The sequence below is a fragment of the Carassius gibelio genome, chromosome B3 (assembly GCF_023724105.1).
Source record: "Carassius gibelio isolate Cgi1373 ecotype wild population from Czech Republic chromosome B3, carGib1.2-hapl.c, whole genome shotgun sequence".
NCBI lineage: Eukaryota > Metazoa > Chordata > Actinopteri > Cypriniformes > Cyprinidae > Carassius > Carassius gibelio.
Window position 1 is genome coordinate 45565972 of NC_068398.1, and position 17775 is coordinate 45583746.

The window sequence follows — 17775 nt, forward strand, 5'->3', positions numbered from 1 at the left end:
GCCCCCTCCCGGAAAGGTGCGTTCTCGCACCGCAAGAGGAATACCAGTGGAGGGAGGGTGGGGGTTCTGGAGGCGGGCAAGGAGCATACAAGGAGCAGGCGAAGAGGGAGCATGGAGGGAGGTAGGGACCAGGGCGGAGTGGATGGAGGGAGGAGCCCGGAGCAGGAGGAGCAGAAGGCTCAGGCGATGAAAAGGCGGAGGCGGGGTCCTGGAAGACCGTTGTGGAGCTGAGCCGGAGCGACCGAGGATAGAGGTGGAGCCTGACAGAGCTGGAGGGATGGAGTGACGAGGTGAAGCCAGAGGAGTGGAGTCCCGAGGCGGCGGATGGTTGACGACTGACCAAGGCTGGTCTAGGAGGAGGAGAGAGGGGAAGGATGGGAGGAAACACAGGAGGATCAGGGCTGGACGGAACCAGCAGAAGTGGAGCAGGGGAACTGGCAGGTCTAGGAGGAGGTGGGAGAGCGAGGCTGGGAGGGAATACAGGAGACACAGAAAATTCAGAGCTGGGCCGAACCAGCAGAGACACAGGAAATCCAGAGCTGGGCGGAACCAGCGGAGACACAGGAAATCCAGAGCTGGGCGGGGCCAGCGGAGACACAGGAAATTCAGAGATGGGCGGGACCAGCGAAGACACAGGAAATGCAGGGCTGGGCGGAACCAGCTGAGACACAGAAAACTCGGGGCTGGGCGGAACCAGCGGAGACACAGAAAACTCAGGGCTGGGCGGAACCAACGGAGAAACAGAAAATTCAGGGCTGGGCGGAACCAGTGGGAATGGAGCAGAGGAACTGACTAGAGGAGGTAGGAGTGGGAGACTGAGAGGGTATACAGGGGGATCAGGGCTGGACAGAACCAGCGGAGAAACAGGAAAATTAAGGATTACCTCCATAGACCAGTCCATTAGATCCATAAGTTGCTCCATATTCCCCGAGACTGCATACAGCTCACCCTCAGTCGTGGAAGTGTGGCCAGGGCTTTCCTCCAAGCCCTCGATCTCCACTAAGACTCCCACGATGCACGGTGTTGCCGGCTCACACACCTGGTCAGTCGTGCTCTCGAGGTCCTGCTCCCTATCGGTGAATGGCTCGGGCTCTGCGGCTGTGATGGGCTCTGGCTCCGTGCGGCTTGATGGTGGCTGGCTGGTCTCTAGGTCGGGAGTAGGGCTGGAGATATCCTCTTTGGCGGTGCTGATGGTTCATGAAGATCCATTTTTCTCCAGCACCCACTCCACAAAAGCGGCAAAATCCTCTCGGGTACCGTTTGCTGGTAGGCGTTCATTACACCGCTCGCTCAGGCTGGTATAGAAGAAGTTGGAGAGCGAGCGGTCGGGGAAGTGGGTGAGGCATGCCAGATTGAGAAAGTCCCTTGTATGGTCCTCCAGCGAACGGTCCAGTTGCTCCAGGCATAGGAGACGGACTGCTGGGATGGCCATTCCGGGAGAGGGAAAAAAAATAAACCAAAAAGAAAGAAAAACGCTGTTAACTAAACTATACTGTTGGGTCCGTGATTCTGTTACAAATGGTGTAGTGCTAAACGAAAGACAAAATGCTCGAGGAGGATAGTGATCAAAATGGGGAGTTTACTGGATGATGACGGAGAATACAGACTATACACAACACCAAGTTAACTTTACAATAGACATTCACAATACTATAACTTGTTAACATGCACATACAATCACGGACGAGGAGGAACTGAACAGACCAGGTATTTAAACACACAGAAGGTAATGAGGGAACTGGAGACAGGTGGGGAATAATCAATTAACCAAAACAAGGAGGAAGGTGACCAAATAAGGGAACAGAAAGTTCATAAACAGCTGCCTTGGGGAGTTCCATTTTCTATAATATATATTTGTTAATATTTTGTCCCAATTCTAACTTGTATTGTCCTATTCAATAAGAAACCCTTGGTCCAATCATACATCTTTCCAGTAATTCCCATTTTATCAAGTTTCATTAATAAACCCTCTTTCTATATCATATCGTATGCCTTCTCAATATCGAAGAACACTCTTTAATTACTTGAGCCTTCCTTATTTTTGCCTCCAGACTAACTACCGAATCCATAGTACTATTGCCCTTCCTAAAACCACTATGGTACAGTGAAAATAACCCCTTTTTCTCAATAAAATATATTAACCTTTACATTACAATTCTCTCCATAAGCTTACATAGGTTTGATGTCAGTGCTATTTGCCTATAGCTGCTTGGTTGAGCTTTGTCTTTCCCTGGCTTAGCAATTGGCACTATGACCCCATGTTTCCACTCAGAATGAGTTTCCCTGTTTCCCATACTTTATTAAACAATCCTAGAATGATCTTTAATGATTTTTTTTTATTTAGTTAATTTTTTTAATCAACTCAACACAAATTTCATCCTTAAATGGAGTGCTCTCTTCATTTCATACATTGTAAACTCTGTGTCACGCTGTCAGTCTCTGGTTCCCTGGGTGTCACTAGTGAGCTCACTTCTCCTTAGGCACTTCACCATAGGCACTATAATTCCTCTAGTCTGGTCCTGTCTTCACTGTAATTGCACTCCAGTTAATTGCACCAGGTGCAGGCAGTCTATTGTCATTAGTCTCCTTATAAATACCTGTCTTTGCCTGTTGTTTGTATGGAGTCCTTACCCTTCGATGTTCCAGTCTTCTCGTTCCCCGAGATTCTCCATTTCTCACATTCTGAGTTCCCGTTCCATTCCCTTTTCCTTCTTTGTTTTGTTATTTTGCTTGTTTGGACTGCATTTCTGGTTTTGACCCTGCCTTGTCTGACAACGTATTTGGATTATCCTATTAAAGCATACCTGCGATTGGATCTCTCGTCTCCCTGTGTTTTCACTGGTCGTCGAATTGTTACAGAAGGACTCCATCCAAGAGAATTCAGCGATATGTCTAACCATAGTTCCTTCCCAGTCACCGAACGGGTGAGAAATGGGTTTAAGGGTACCCACCTGGTAGTGTTCCGTGGAACCAGGTGAGATCGCTCAGGAGGGAGTAGTCGAGAGGAGGTCCGGCAGCGATCTCCACTGTGCCTTCCCGTTGACCCAGGGTTCGGATGGGAGCCACCGTTTCCCCATTGTGGACAGCGAGGGGAGAGGAGGCGCAAATTGGCTGCGCCAGCGCCGCTGTGTAAGATGGCCTCCAACCCAGTGCCGCTACGCAGCTTGGCAACCAACCCCCGCACCACGAGGCAAGATGGAAGCCAGCCCCACACCACAGCACAAGAAAGCAGCCAGCTCAACCAGTCCAGCGCCACGGTGCAAGATGGCCGCCAGCTCAGCGCCAATGCCCAAGATGGCCTCAGAGAAATTTTGGGATTATTTCTCCATGCTGTCTAAGATCCTAGAGATTCCTAAAACTGTTCATGCCACGTCTACTGAGCCAGCACCACAGTATAAGATGGCCACAAACCCAGCGCCGCTGCGCAACATGGCCGTCAGCCCGGAGCCACTGCAGAGGATGGCAGTTACAGTGGATTTTCCTGAGTTGAGTGGGGTCCCTGTTGACTTTCCAGAGTTGAGTCAGGTTCCAGTTGACCCTCCAGAGTCGAGTCAGGTTTTCATGGACCGTCAACCTTCCAAAGTCAGGGTTAGTCACCGTCGACCATCCAGAGTCAGGGTTAGTCACCGTCGACCATCCAGAGTCAGGGTTTGTCACCGTCGACCTTCCAGAGTCAGGGTTAGTCACTGTCGACCTTCCAGAGTTAGGGTTAGTCACCGTTGACCTTCCAGAGTCAGGTTTAGTCACCGTTGACCTTCCAGCGTCAGGGCTAGTTCCTGTCGACCTTCCAGAGTCAGGGCTAGTTCCTGTCGACCTTCCAGAGTCAGGGCTAGTTTCTGTCGACCTTCCAGAGTCGAGTCATGTTCCAGTTGATTCCCCAGAATCAAGTCAGATTCCTATTGACCTTCCAGAGTCGAGTCAGGTGCCCATTGACTTTCCAGAGTCAAGTCAGGTTCCGGTTGACCCTCCAGAGTTGAGTCAGGTGCTCATGGACCTTCCAGAGTCAGGGTTAGTCAGGTTCCGGTTGACCCACCAGAGTAAAGTCAGGTGCTCATGGACCTTCCAGAGTCAGGGTTAGTCACCGTCGACCTTCCATTGTCAGGGTTAGTCACCGTCGACCTTCCAGAGTCAGGGTTAGTCACCTGTTGACCCTCCAGAGTCAGTGCTAGTTCTGGTTGACCTTCCAGAGTCAAGTCAGGTTACCGTTGAATTTTCAGATTTGAGTCATGTTCTGGTTGACCCTCCAGAGTCTAGTGAGGTGCTCATGGACCCTCCAGAGTCAGGGTTAGTCACCGTTGACCTTCCAGAGTCAGGTTTAGTCACCGTTGACCTTCCAGAGTCAGGGTTAGTCACCTGTTGACCCTCCAGAGTCAGGGCTAGTTCCGGTTGACCTTCCAGAGTCGAGTCAGGTGACCGTTGAATTTTCAGAGTTGAGTCAGGTTCCGGTTGACCCTCCAGAGTCGAGTCAGGTGCTCATGGACCTTCCAGAGTCAGGGTTAGTCACCGTCGATCTTCCAGAGTCAGGGTTAGTTATAGTTGACCTTCCAGAGTCAGGCCTAGTTCCTGTCGACTTTCCAGAGTCGAGTCAAATTCCAGTTGACTATCCAGAGTCAAGTCAGGTTCCGTTTGACCCTCCAGAGTCGAGTCAGGTGCTCCCATCACGTGATGTCCTTGTTTTTGTTTCTTTTGTTTTTTCTGTCCGTTTCCTCCTTTGTACCTGGCCCTCCATCCCTACCCCTGATCCTCCGCCAGTCCACCTCCCTCCTGGGTTTCTGTGTCTGACGTTCCGTGTCCCTCTAGGACCTGGCCCTCCATCAACCCCCCCCTCCCCTTATCCTCCGCCGGTCCACCACCCTCCTGGACTCCTTGTTTTGTGTTGCACTTCTCTTGTGTCTGTCTCCCTATTTTACCTGGTTGTCTTGTCTCTGTTTCCCCATTCTACCTGGTCCTCCTGTCTCTGTGTACCATATTATCTGGCCCTCCGTCCCTCCCCCTAGTCCTCTGCCGCTCCACCTCCCTCCTAGTTTCTTTGTCTGTTGGTTTTCCCTTGGTTTCGGGTGGAGCATCTGGCAGCTGCTCCGTGGAGGAGGGGGTAATGTCACGCTGTCAGTCTCTGTTTCCCTGGGTGTCCACTAGTGAGCTCACTTCTCCTTAGGCACTTCACCATAGGCACTATAAATCCTCTAGTCTGGTCCTGTCTTCACAGTAATTGCATTACAGTTAATTGCACCAGGTGCAGGCAATCTATTGTCATTAGTCTCCTTATAAATACCTGTCTTTCCCTGTTGTTTGTATGGAGTCCTTACCCTTCGATGTTCCCCGAGATTCTCCATTCCTCACATTCTGAGTTTCCGTTCCCTTTTCCTTCTCTGTTTTGTTTTGTTTGTTTGGACTGCATTTCTGGTTTTGACTCTGCCTTGTCTGACAACGTATTTGAATTATCCTATTAAAGCATACCTGCGATTGGATCTCTCGTCTCCCTGTGTTTTCACTGGTCGTTGAATCGTTACACTCTGCCTCTATTACACTGCCCGAATGCCCTCTTTTTTCTAAATTTTTTGGATTTTCTCCAATTCGTTGTCTTCTATATCTTCTCATTTCCTCAGGAATATTATCATTACTATGCACCTTCATAAATGTTTCTGCTAATACTTCTACTTTTTCTTTATCTGAAACTGCTGATTTTTCTTTATCTGTTAAAACTGGTATGCTACTATATCTCTGAATTCCACTCATCTTTCTAATCATCCCCCATATTTTGTTAATTTCAGTATCTTCACCAATACTTTTCACAAACTTGCCTCCAATATTTTCTCTTTGCTACTATTATTACATGCCTCACTTTTGCTTGTGCTTTTTTATAGTTTATTAAATCATTAAAATTAAAACTTGTTATTACTTTCCTAAGAGCTTTATTTCTTATTCAAACACTATTCCTCATTCCACAAAGGAACCATCTTTTTTCTATTCCCTGATTTATTTTTTCCTATTGCTTTCACCGCTGCTCTCCGTATTACTTTACAAATATTTTGTATTCATCTCATCTACATCCTCTATTACACCCAAAATACCCTCCAAATAATCTTCACAAATCTCCTTAAATTGCTACAAATTTGCATTTTTAACTGCCCATCTTTGTATTCTTTCTTTTTGAATATCTATTCCTATTTTACATAATATTGGAAAATGGTCATTCCTATATTGTTGGGAGTTATTACTTCCCAAGTACTTTTTAAAATTACTTTTTAATTAAAATCTCCACACCATACCATCTTTTGTTTACATTTCTCATCTATTTTTTCCAAATCTCTAATATTTAGTTTCTTTCATGGATTAAAAATTTACTATTTTTATACTTTCAGATCCTTCCCATATTTCAACTACCATAACCTCATGTTCCTGATTAATCTCTACACTTCTGTATCCTGTATCCTATATCTTGTTTTATGAAAGTTACTAACCCCCCTCCATTTCCACTTGGTCTGTCTCTACGTATTGCAATATATCCTAGTACTGTACAGTTAAGACATGGTTTAAAACCAAGACTCTTGAACAAATATTATATCTGGGCATCTTTCTTGTTTTAATATAAAGTTCTTAAACTCCTGTCCATTTACAATCAAACTTCCTGCATTCCATTGCAATATTTGTAATACCATTATGAACTACCACATGTTGTCTCAGTGTTTCCTACCTGTACTATCAGTTTTTCATTTATCATTCTCACGCTGATTCCCTCTATTTCCAAATACTTTTCTGCTGCTCTCACTATGATTTTAATTCTCTCTGTCCGACTTTCCATTTGTGCAGAGCAATTTACCACTTCAACTATAAATGCTACAAAAGACACTTTATCAATCTCCAGTGAATCCTTCTCAGTCTCTTCTATGCCTTTGTTCATTCTCTGAGGTTCAAAATTCTCAATTTCTTTTGTTTTTGTTTCCTGTTCCACTTTCTTCAGGGCCTCAGCATATGTTAACCTATCTTCCACTCTTACATTTTGTACTTTCAAGACTTTTTGTCTCGCTTGACATCCTCCGTACCCTGCGCTGTGCTCTCCCCCACAGTTACAACATTTGTGATTTACTCCTTGTTCGCATTTACCGTAATCATGCTCTCCTCCACATCTGGCACATCTTTGTTTCCCTCTACACACTGCTTCAACATGACCAAATCTTTGACATTTAAAACATCTTAACAGGGGGAGGTACATAGGGTCTAACCATATAGCTCATGTATCCTAAATATACCCTTTCAGGTAATTTATGCTCATCAAAACGTATCATCAAAGGTAAACTATCCTTCCTTTCTTTGTCTTTGACATACTGTTATTACCCCTCATTCCTGTTATTACCACTCTTACCCAATTTTTCTCTTCGGGAATTGAACTTACTACTTTTTCCCCAATAACATCTTCATTCCTAGTGCCTTTTTATTGCTTGTTATCTTTACAAAATAATAAACATTTACCACCCCTTAACATAAAACAGATCCAGATGCGGAGACAGGTGATGCAGTCACTTTGGAGATGGTGGGTGAGGGTGGCACAGATCCAGATGCGGAGACAGGTGATGCAGTCACTTTGGAGATGGTAGGTGAGGGTGGCACAGATCCAGATGCGGAGACAGGTGATGCAGACACTTTGGAGATGGTAGGTGAGGGTGGCACAGATCCAGATGCGGAGACAGGTGATGAAGCAACTTTAGAGATGGTAGGTGAGGGTGGCACAGATCCAGATGGGGAGACAGGTGATGAAGCCACTTTGGAGATGGTAGGTGAGGGTGGCACAGATCCAGATGCGGAGACAGGTGATGAAGCCACTTTGGAGATGGTAGGTGAGGGTGGCACAGATCCAGATGGGGAGACAGGTGATGAAGCCACTTTGGAGATGGTAGGTGAGGGTGGCACAGATCCAGATGTGGAGACAGGTGATGAAGCCATAGTGCCTTACAGAAAGTTATGGAGTTTTTTTTTCTCGAAATTTTAGATTGCGTGCGACTGCTGTAATCGATGGTACAACCAATCATGTGTCTGGGTGACAGCAAAAGTTCATTTTCTGTGTTATGCCTGTAAACGTTAAATAGTTTGTTTGTATACCCTTGTTATTTCAGGGTTTTTTTCACTATTCAAACAATGGATAGTATTGTACATAAAAAAACATATTGTATTTGTGGAAATGTATAATTTTTACCTTTTCTGTGATTTATGGTAAAAGTTTGTACTTTCATACGCTCAGGTATTAGCCTCCTGAATAGCAGAGCTGTCTGTATAAATCAAACTAAACTTTAATAGAATAACATTTTGCATTGAACAGTATTACTGGTGTAGGTGTGTCAAACCCATTTTAGAAATAATTTGAGTATTTAGAGATAAGAAATAGGGGGGTATAATCCAGGCAGATGGGTAAAAACAGGCCTGCCTTAATAATAACCAGTGTTGGGTATAGTTACTTTGGAAAGTAGTTAGTTAGGTTACAACGTTACCATCAATTAAAAGTAATCAGTTATGATACAGCGTTACCTATTCATAAAAGTAACGCGTTAGAGTACTCATGCGTTACCAAAAATTAAAAGCCGTTTGCAGCGGCTCACACACGACAGACTTAGCCCCCGGCCCCTTTAAATGCACCTAGAAGTCGTGACTCCCGACAATGAATAACGTCAGCCATCCGACTAAATTAACACTGCAGGATAACAATAACAGGAAAGACAGTCAGCAATCGGCTATTCCACATGGCGTTTTATTTATTTATTATCACAGAACATATTATTAATCAAAATTCGCACCTAACGTTACCCAGCCCGGGTAGCCTAGGCTACTGTATATTATGAGCACCACAAGATAACTCCTGATTTTTCTTTAACTTTAAATAATGCAGTTATCAAAGTACAAGTATGCTTACTTGTAAACACAACCTTAAACAGGCTTGCAGATTTAAATCCATTTAGAAATGATGAACAACCAGCCAGCCAACGATCTAACAGAAATTAACAGCTGACTGTCAAACAAAAATGATAACAAACCGAATTAAATCCTTCACTGCCACACAGGCAAATGACAAATCGCTGAATAGCCGAACTAATTATTATTAAAGTGTCACTCACAGTCACAAGCCTAAATTCGCTTTAACACAGTCCTCTTACATTTACTCTTCAAAGTAGTGATTAAAACGTAGCGTTAAATTTGAGGTAGAATTTTTGGCGGTCGACAGAAGCTTTTCACCAAAGCAGAGTGTGCATTTTACCGTTATGTTCTTTTCTTTTTCGTTGACAAATTGAAAATAATGTGCGTACTTCCATAAACCAAACGCTGTCCTCTCTGCTATCTTGCCGGGAGTTCGAAAAACCCACACACACACACAGGGTCAGGCGCAGGGGGCACAGACGCATCACAGCCATTGACTTTACGATCACAGAGCTTCGGCTCCGCTGATACTGTACATCCGCAGGTGGCACAGTAGACCTAGGAATAGTGTCTGACAAAAAGCAGGCTGCAGTCGGGATTTTCCTTTCCTTAAAATAACGGATTACTTTTTTTAAAAAAATAACGAAGTTACTGATTACTTACGCACGAAACTAACGCGTTAAGTTACAAATTTCAGGAAAAAAGTAATTAGAGTACTCTAACGCGTTACTTTGTAACGCGTTACCCACAACACTGATAATAACCCCTAAATCTAACGCTACATGATCATTTTCAGAACAACTAGGCACAGGAACAGTGTATTCCCACAGGCCATTTCTGTTTTGAACAGAAGGCATATGCCTGTAAGTGCAATACTCCCAGTCTCCCACCGTTTATCTTTTTAAACTCATTTGACATTTATTTATATTATTTCTAATACTGTAAATGTGTTCATAATCTGTAAATGTTCATTATGACTATAACTGACCGTGTCTTTATATTTTGATATTTTAATCTTATCATTGTATTACTGTATTTATTGTTGTATTTGTCTATGTGCACTGGAAGCTTCAGTACCGAGAAAAATTCCTTGTGTGTGCAAGCATACTTGGCAATAAAGCTCATTCTGATTGTGATTCATGCAATATTTTTTTATTTTAATTATTGTACATTTATTGGAATATTATACACGTTTCGGTTTAAGTGGCATTACCCATTATTGGGTTCTACTTTGGAACATAAAGTTATATTACTGTGATATGTGCTAATATTAATTTCCACTAACACTGCAAGAAAGACAGTTACAGAACATCGTGTCTACTTCATGTACAATTTTAACAGATGTGAGATCTAAGAAAATATACATTTAGAATACTATAGTGTTGTACATTTTAACATCATTACAATAGTACATGTTTTATTATAACAAATGGCATAACTTTAATGTAAAATTCAGCCAATACATAGGCATACGGGGTTTGCATTTACGCAGAAAAAAAGAAGAAAAATACAATTGGAAAAAAGATGCCATCGACACGTTATCAAGAGAGATTTGCAACAGTCTCGTTTACGATTGGGGTTGAAAAGCAATTAATTATGTTTCCGAGTTTACACTGCCATCTACAGGAAAATACATAGATTTTCGTCAAATTGAACGTTTTGTAGTTGGGATTAGTGATGCATTTGAGCCGTTGTTAATAGAGAAAATCTGCAAACCCACTTCATTTTAAGCGTTTTTTGGGGCATCTTCTCAGTTAACAACGGCTCTGTGTAGTAACAGCTGCTCTATGTGAAATCACGCACCTGATGGAATTAACCGCTTATTAGATAACCGGCTTTATTGACGAGATGCGCATTAACGATTGGCCGATCGTGATCGGAGCACCCCTACTGACTACTGAATTAGGGAGTGGACTACTGAACTACGGTGCTGACGGAGATATTGAGTTGGCGCTTATTTTTGCTCTGTTCATATTTCTCTCTTTATTTTAAACAGAGAATGTCCTACTGAAGAGACTGAGATCCTCTTGACACACTGATACTGAACTGGTGTGCTGACTACTGAACTAGGGAGCTGGCTACTGAACTAGAGAGCTGACTACTGAACTGGTGTTCTGACTACTGAACTAGGGAGCTGACTACTGAACTAGTGTGCTGATGGAGAGTTTTAGTTTGAGCTTATATTGCTCTCTCTTCATTGTTCTCTTCATTTTAAACAGAGAAAGTCCTACCAAAGAGACTGATATCCCCGTGACACACTGATACTGAACTAGGGAGCTGACGACTGATCTAGTGTGCGGACTACTGAACTAGTGTGCTGATTACTGATCTAGTGTGCGGACTACTTTACTAGTGTGCTGATTACTGAACTAGTGTGCTGATTACTGAACTAGTGTGCTGACTCCCTTACTAGTGTGCTGATTACTGAACTAGTGTGCTGATTACTGAACTAGTGTGCTGATTACTGAACTATGGAGCTGACTACTGAACTAGTGTGCTGACTACTGAACTAGGGAGCTAACAGAGAGATTCAGTTTAGGCTTATTTTGCTCTCTCTTCATTGTTCTCTTCAGCAGGACTTTCTCTGTTTAAGATGAAGCGACTAAGATCCTTGTGTCACACTGGTGACTACTGAACTGGTGTGCTGACTACTGAACTGGTGCGCTGACTACTGAATTAGGGAGCGGACTACTGAACTACGGTGCTGACGGAGATATTTAGTTGGGTCTTATTTTTGCTCTGTTCATATTTCTCTCTTTATTTTAAACAGAGAAAGTCCTACTGAAGAGACTGAGATCCCTGTGACACACTGATACTGAACTAGTGTGCTGACTACTGAACTAGGGAGCAAACGGAAAAATTTAGTTGGGGCTTATTTTGCTCTGTTAATATTTCTCTCTTTATCTTAAACAGAGAAAGTCCTACTGAAGAGACTGAGATCCTTGTGACACACTGATACTGAATTAGGGAGCTGACTACTGAAATAGAGAGCTGACGACTGAACTTGTGTGTAGACTACTGAACTAGTGTGTTGACTACTGAACTAGTGTGCTGACTAATAAACTAGGGAGCTCACAGAGAGATTCAGTTTGGGCTTATTTTGCTCTCTCTTCATTGTTCTCTTCAGCAGGACTTTCTCTGTTTAAGATGAAGCGACTAAGATCCTTATGTCACACTGATACTAGTGTGGTGACTACTGAACTGGTGCGCTGACTACTGAACTAGTGCGGTGACTACTGAACTGGTGCGCTCACTACTGAATTGGTGTGCTGACTACTGAACTAGGATGCTGACTACTGAACTAGGGAGCTAACAGAGAGATTCAGTTTAGGCTTATTTTGCTCTCTCTTCATTGTTCTCTTCAGCAGGACTTTCTCTGTTTAAGATGAAGCGACTAAGATCCTTGTGTCACACTGGTGACTACTGAACTGGTGCGCTGACTACTGAACTGGTGCGCTGACTACTGAATTAGGGAGCGGACTACTGAACTACGGTGCTGACGGAGATATTAAGTTGGGTCTTATTTTTGCTCTGTTCATATTTCTCTCTTTATTTTAAACAGAGAAAGTCCTACTGAAGAGACTGAGATCCCTGTGACACACTGATACTGAACTAGTGTGCTGACTACTGAACTAGGGTGCAAACGGAAAAATTTAGTTGGGGCTTATTTTGCTCTGTTAATATTTCTCTCTTTATCTTAAACAGAGAACGTCCTACTGAAGAGACTGAGATCCTTGTGACACACTGATACTGAATTAGGGAGCTGACTACTGAAATAGAGAGCTGACGACTGAACTTGTGTGTAGACTACTGAACTAGTGTGTTGACTACTGAACTAGTGTGCTGACTAATAAACTAGGGAGCTCACAGAGAGATTCAGTTTGGGCTTATTTTGCTCTCTCTTCATTGTTCTCTTCAGCAGGACTTTCTCTGTTTAAGATGAAGCGACTAAGATCCTTATGTCACACTGATACTAGTGTGGTGACTACTGAACTGGTGCGCTGACTATTGAACTAGTGCGGTGACTACTGAACTGGTGCGCTCACTACTGAATTGGTGTGCTGACTACTGAACTAGGATGCTGACTACTGAACTAGTGTGTTGACTACTGAACTAGTGTGATGACTAATAAACTAGGGAGCTGACGGAGAGATTCAGTTTGGGCTTATTTTGCTCTTTCTTCATTGTTCTCTTTATCTTAAACAGAGAAAGTCCTGCTCAAGCGATTGAGATCCTCATGACACACTGATATAAAGATGGCGTTTATTAAAGAGGATAGTGAAGACTTCAGAATTGAAGAAGTGTTCAGTTTGAAACAAGAAGAGACTGAGGAACAAACAGGTTGGTTTCTTTCGAGATGAACTTACTCATTTGAAAAACACAGATGTTTGCAGACTGTTATGAAGAGGAGAGGGGATGCCACACAGTGGTAAACAGCGCTTTGTTCCAACTTTTTTTAGATGTGTTGATGCAATGAAATTTAAAATCAACTTACTTTTCCCTTAAAATTATAATTTTTTTTCAGTTTAAACATTTGATACAGTATTGTTCAAAATAATAGCAGTACAATGTGACTAACCAGAATAATCAAGGTTTTTCGTATATTTTTTTATTGCTACGTGGCAAACAAGTTACCAGTAGGTTCAGTAGAAACCTCAGAAAACAAATGAGACCCAGCATTCATGATATGCACGCTCTTAAGGCTGTGCAATTGGGCAATTAGTTGAATTAGTTGAAAGGGGTGTGTTCAAAAAAATAGCAGTGTGGCATTCAATCACTGAGGTCATCAATTTTGTGAAGAAACAGGTGTGAATCAGGTGGCCCCTATTTAAGGATGAAGCCAACACTTGTTGAACATGCATTTGAAAGCTGAGGAAAATGGGTCGTTCAAGACATTGTTCAGAAGAACAGCGTACTTTGATTAAAAAGTTGATTAGAGAGGGGAAAACCTATAAAGAGGTGCAAAAAATGATAGGCTGTTCAGCTAAAATGATCTCCAATGCCTTAAAATGGAGAGCAAAACCAGAGAGACGTGGAAGAAAACGGAAGACAACCATCAAAATGGATAGAAGAATAACCAGAATGGCAAAGGCTCAGCCAATGATCACCTCCAGAGGATGATCAAAGACAGTCTGGAGTTACCTGTAAGTACTGTGACAGTTAGAAGACGTCTGTGTGAAGCTAATCTATTTTCAAGAATCCCCCGCAAAGTCCCTCTGTTAAAAAAAAGGCATGTGCAGAAGAGGTTACAATTTGCCAAAGAACACATCAACTGGCCTAAAGAGAAATGGAGGAACATTTTGTGGACTGATGAGAGTAAAATTGTTCTTTTTGGGTCCAAGGGCCACAGGCAGTTTGTGAGACGACCCCCAAACTCTGAATTCAAGCCACAGTACACAGTGAAGACAGTGAAGCATGGAGGTGCAAGCATCATGATATGGGCATGTTTCTCCTACTATGGTGTTGGGCCTATTTATCGCATACCAGGGATCATGGATCAGTTTGCATATGTTAAAATACTTGAAGAGGTCATGTTGCCCTATGCTGAAGAGGACATGCCCTTGAAATGGTTGTTTCAACAAGACAATGACCCAAAACACACTAGTAAACGGGCAAAGTCTTGGTTCCAAACCAACAAAATTAATGTTATGGAGTGGCCAGCCCAATCTCCAGACCTTAATCCAATTGAGAACTTGTGGGGTGATATCAAAAATGCTGTTTCTGAAGCAAAACCAAGAAATGTGAATGAATTGTGGAATGTTGTTAAAGAATCATGGAGTGGAATAACAGCTGAGAGGTGCCACAAGTTGGTTGACTCCACGCCACACAGATGTCAAGCAGTTTTAAAAAACTGTGGTCATACAACTAAATATTAGTTTAGTGATTCACAGGATTGCTAAATCCCAGAAAAAAAAAATGTTTGTACAAAATAGTTTTGAGTTTGTACAGTCAAAGGTAGACACTGCTATTTTTTTGAACACACCCCTTTCAACTAATTGCCCAATTGCACAGCCTTAAGAGCGTGCATATCATGAATGCTGGGTCTTGTTTGTTTTCTGACAATCTACTGAACCTACTGGTAACTTGTTTGCCACGTAGCAATAAAAAATATACTAAAAACCTTGATTATTCTGGTTAGTCACATTGTACTGCTATTATTTTGAACAATACTGTATGTTAAAATATTGAAATTTGAAACTTCCACATCATTGCATTCTATTTTTATTCAAAATTTGTACAGTGTTTGTAGCAGTGTCAGGTAATCTGCATCCCTTCTTGATCTGTTGCCATATTTTCAAACAGTTTGAAACAAATAAAATGATCCACCTTAACAGATGCAGGCAATACAGAAGTTAAAAAGAGAAGTGCTGGCACTGGACTGTTTTCAACTCCATCTTTTTTCAAAAGCAACCCAGGGGGAAGTGTCAATTGTGATTTTTTTAATCCTCCTGCCAATAAACAAGGGCCCTGGCATTCGCTGCCCAGTTATAATGCAAAAGGCATGGTGGTCCTAGCCCACCTTTCTCTTTTGATTTTTGTAAATATATTTTTGATATTCTTTAAGCTTTAAATCCCCAGATGAAAGGCAGGGTTATAGAATCTAATAATTAAAAAAAAAAGCTTTTGCCAAAAAAAAAAATAGAAAAAAATCAGTACATTTATAAAGAGATGAAAGAATCTAGGCAGAGAGACCATTTTAACAGTGTTTACATGGCCTATCATAGAAAGAGGATGAAATCTCCATTTGCTGATGTCTATCTTTAGATCCTCCAATTTCTTAATTAATTTAGGGTTTTTGGGCAGAACAAGTATTGTCTGTGATTTTGAAATGAAGATTGTGTAGGAACATCATCATCAAGTTCAGCACTTAAAGACATGAATTCACTCTTCTGCCAATTAATTGTACATCTAGAGACTGTACCAAAAGATTTCATAAGATCTAACAGTAAAGGAATCACAGACTCAATAGATGGAGGTTTCTAATACTGATCGTGAGGGGTTCGATCGCAACTGTAAAAGTCAAAGGGCTAAGGGGACATTCTTGATGTGACCCACGATGTAATAAAAATGACTTGGATTTTTCTTGATTTGTGAGTACAGCAGAGGCTGGGTGAGCATGTAATGTTGTAATCCATGACCCAAAAAAACTATCAAACCCACATTCTTCGATAACCTTGAGCATATAAGGCCATTCCAGCTGATCGAAATCTTTCACTGCATCTAAACACAGAGCAGTTACTTTAGAACCTTTCTTGTTCCTATGGTACATTATGTTCATTAATCTCCTGACATCAAAAAATGATAATCTATTAGGAACAAAACCAGTATGATACATATGTATAATAGATGAGAGGTATTTATTTAACCTATTGGATAATAGGAGCCAACCTTTTAGTGTATTTTTTTATATAGTTCAATACCAAAACTATCTGGCCCTGCTGCCTTGCCATTAGGAAAGGACGTTATAGCATCAACAATCTCTGAAATAGTAATGTCAGAGTTTAAGGCCTCACAAGCAACATTACTCAGTTTAGGAAGATTCAAAGAATCCTGCCAAAAAGAGATGTCCTCTCTTGCTCTTGATGCCTATAATTGTTTGTAATATACTCAAAAGCGATAATTTATACCTTTAGGAACCACAAGTATGTCCCCTGTTTCTGAGTTAATTTTGTGTATGGCTTAATTAGCTTGTAAACACCTCAGCTGTTGAGCTAGCAATTTATGAGGCTAATTCCTTAACTAAATATTTTTTGTCTTAGCCTTAACAATTGACCCATACCTGTCCAGATAAAATGGTTCTATTCAATGGTTATATTCATACTTTAAGTTAAGAATAGTCTGTAAGATAGACGGGCTAGAGGAAATTCTAGAGGGTTCCAATTGAGATAATTTATCTTCTATTTCTGAAAGGCGTCTACGTTTGTCTCGTCTGGCTGAAGACTCAAAAGAGATAATATGACCCCTGATCACAGCCTTAAAAGATTCCCACTAAGTTGAGTCAGTATCTTCAGAATTATCATTTATATCTAAAAATTCTGAGATCTTTTGAGATATAAATTGACAAAATTATACATCAGAAAGTAGAGAGGGATGAAAACGCCAACAATAGGGTTAGTCTTATGTCCAAGATCAAGAACCACTGAAGTCGGAGAGTGGTCAGAAATTAAAATGTTCTGATGATCTAAAGTGATCACGTTTGATATAAGTTTGGAGACGATCAAAAAATTATCAATTCTAGGAAAAGTTACACAGGGATGTATCAGTCTCCATATATATCAACCAGATTCATGGAGGACATTAGACAATCAGAACTATGGAGGCAGGTTAAGGCTGACCTGTCCAAAACATTATCAAGCACACAGTTAAAATTGCCACCTACAATAACATGTTATTCTGTAAAATCAGACAATAAATTTAATATTTTAGTAAAGAAAGTAGGGTCATCAAAATTTGGTCCATACACTTTAACTGTAACATGAAATTAATAAATGGAACCAGTTACCAAAATATACCGACCGTTTGGATCACTAAAAGTGGAAACATGTCTAAAAGGAACTATCTTGAGTATTAAGATTGCTACTCATCTGGCCTTGCTGGAGAATATGGACTGAAGGATATGACCCAAAAAAAAAAAAAAAAAAAAAACACAAAAAGATCATTACCCCCGACCCCTGTCCCACTTTCCCAAACAAAGTGGGAACATGCATCCCAAAACCTCACTGAGGGGTAACTGGACCATCAGAGCAGTGAACCTATAGCTAATAATCCCTACAGCTCCCTCTCCAGCCACATTAATAACTTTATGAACAAAAAACGGTCATAAATGTCCCAGTCTGAATTACTGAATTCACATTAATCACATACCAGAGC

General features: G+C 41.8%; 1 protein-coding gene and 1 long non-coding RNA gene across 14 annotated transcripts in view; one reads left to right on the top strand and one right to left on the bottom strand.

The window, feature by feature from the left end:
* Window positions 1–17775, bottom strand: part of LOC127952757 (gastrula zinc finger protein XlCGF57.1-like) — a 179293-nt gene that overhangs the window by 16285 nt on the left and 145233 nt on the right. The window lies entirely within an intron of this gene.
* LOC127952784 (uncharacterized) overlaps window positions 1–17775 on the top strand; it is a 169796-nt gene that overhangs the window by 14673 nt on the left and 137348 nt on the right. The window lies entirely within an intron of this gene.